Genomic DNA, 2,271 nt, shown 5'->3' with positions numbered 1-2,271 from the left:
GTAAATAACATATATATTAAAACAAGAGAAAGTTTGGACTGAAGTACCCTGTGGGGGTGGATAAAGCTGTACCCAGAAACTATAGAATGTTATAAGAAAATTTCAGTGCCAAGTGTAGGTAGGATAACTTCCATGAAGTGTTGGTCAGGAAGGGCCCTAATGTCACCCAAACATTAGAGGCTATTGTCAAAGCTCTTGATTGCCTATCATAACTATATGGTAAGACCCTATTGCTAAAGACACCATATGCTTGGGCTGCAAGACACTAAGAAATCAAGCTGAGCTGAGCTAGAAGTCTCCTCCCTGTTGGCTAATTATCATGATATTGGAAAGACCTATGCAGCCTGTTGGGGGAGAAAAGTCATCAGCAATTTTAAGTAGAAGTTTACCCAGCAAGTTTTATAGCTGGTCTGCTAGGACAAATGTGCCTACTGGTGGCATGCCTGTGATAGGGAAAACCAATTACTCTCTGATTGGATCTTAGACCTATTCCATGGAGGGGATTCATGCCTGACATAAATGCTAATGAAAATCCTGTGACTGGGGAGGTCATAAGCCATGAGGAGGAAATAACTACTGTTGTTTTGCTAAATGAATTTATTATGCCCACCAAACTGCTCTGTAAATATTTATGTTTATGCACATATATTAATGCTACATAAACTTAACTTTTAGTAACTTCATTGCCAGTACTATTTCTTTTGCATGATCTTTTATTTATATTTTTTGTATTTCTTACTAATTTTGAAATGTTTTGGATGTTTTTATGACATAATGAGAATGAACTACTTCAAACCCTTGATTAGGAAAATCACTTTCAAAGACTAAAGATATTAGAAATTATTGTCATCAAAATTCTGAAGCTGGGGCTGGAGAGATGGCTTAGCGGTTAAGCACTTGCCTGTGAAGCCTAAGGACTCCGGTTCGAGGCTCGGCTCCCCAGGTCCCACGTTAGCCAGATGCACAAGGGGGCGCACGCATCTGGAGTTTGTTTGCAGAGGCTGGAAGCCCTGGCGCGCCCATTCTCTCTCTCTCCCTCTATCTGTCTTTCTCTCTGTGTCTGTCGCTCTCAAATAAATAAATAAAAATTAAAAAAAAAATTCTGAAGCTGTCATTCCACTGATTCCTAAACTTTTGTTTTTGTTTTGCTTTCTGTTTAAGACATGGTTTTGCTAAGCAGCTCAGGCTGGATTTAAACTTGTAATCCTCCTGCCTCAGTTTCTTGAATGTTGGGACTATAGATATATGCCACAATACCTATGAAGAGTCTTCAGCATGTTGAAGTCTCATGCCCACAGGCTTTCGTCTTTGTTGATTCCATACTTTCCTCTAGCTTGATGATTTGAATTGAAATTCTAAAGTGTCAAATATAGCTAACATTCATTACAGGTAAGCTGCTCTGGGCTGGTAATGTATGTGCATTTCAGTGAAACTTTGTTACTATTTAACTGACTACTACTTTTCCATCTGCCTCAGTCTTTTGGAATTTCTAAATTGTAACTCCATACTGATTTTCTTCCCATAGCTTTTCTTCTATATCTCTATATGTTCTCAGAGAATTTCTAAAGCCTGCCTGGATTTGCTGTGGCTTTGGCCCTTTCAAATATCTAGAATGATACTTTACCCCTAATGAAGCTTATGTAACCATGCAGATTATGAAGCTTGGCTAATACAAGCCTTGATCCAACCTCCTTGCTCTTACCCAACTCACCAAAGAGGCACCAAATTTCCTTGAAATTTAGTTCTGACCATCCCCATGAAGAAGATGTAATCAGTAATCTTGGTAGAGGAGGAAATGTTTCTATAAAACTTGAGATGTTTTGGCAAGACAGGGATAGCAAAAATTAACCATTCTTACTTCTTCCTATCTCTAATAAAGACATGTTTCATGGGCTGGAGAGATGGCTTTGCAGTTGAGGCCTTTGCCTGCAAAGCCAAATGATCCTGGTTTGATTCCCCAGCATCCATGTAACCCAGATACACAAGGGGGTGCATGCATCTGGAGTTCATTTGCAATGGCTGGAGGCCCTGATGTGCCCATTCTGTCTCTCTCTTGCTGCCTTTTTCTCTTTCTCTCTCAAATAAATAAACTATAATAAAAATAAATAAATAAAAATTAAAAAAATAAATAAAAAGACATGGTTCATGAAAAATACTAGAAAATTAACATGAGAAGCTAAAAGAGTTGCCAAGAGGCTCAATGGAACATCATGTTCTAATGTTAAAACTCAAGTGATTGCCTTCTCCCAAATTTCTTGTTATGTTCAATAA

This window comes from Jaculus jaculus, chromosome 3 (genome assembly GCF_020740685.1).
Source record: "Jaculus jaculus isolate mJacJac1 chromosome 3, mJacJac1.mat.Y.cur, whole genome shotgun sequence".
In the NCBI taxonomy this organism is placed as follows: Eukaryota; Metazoa; Chordata; class Mammalia; order Rodentia; family Dipodidae; genus Jaculus; species Jaculus jaculus.
The sequence above is the reverse complement of the archived record's forward strand: the minus strand, read 5'-3'. Positions refer to the sequence as shown.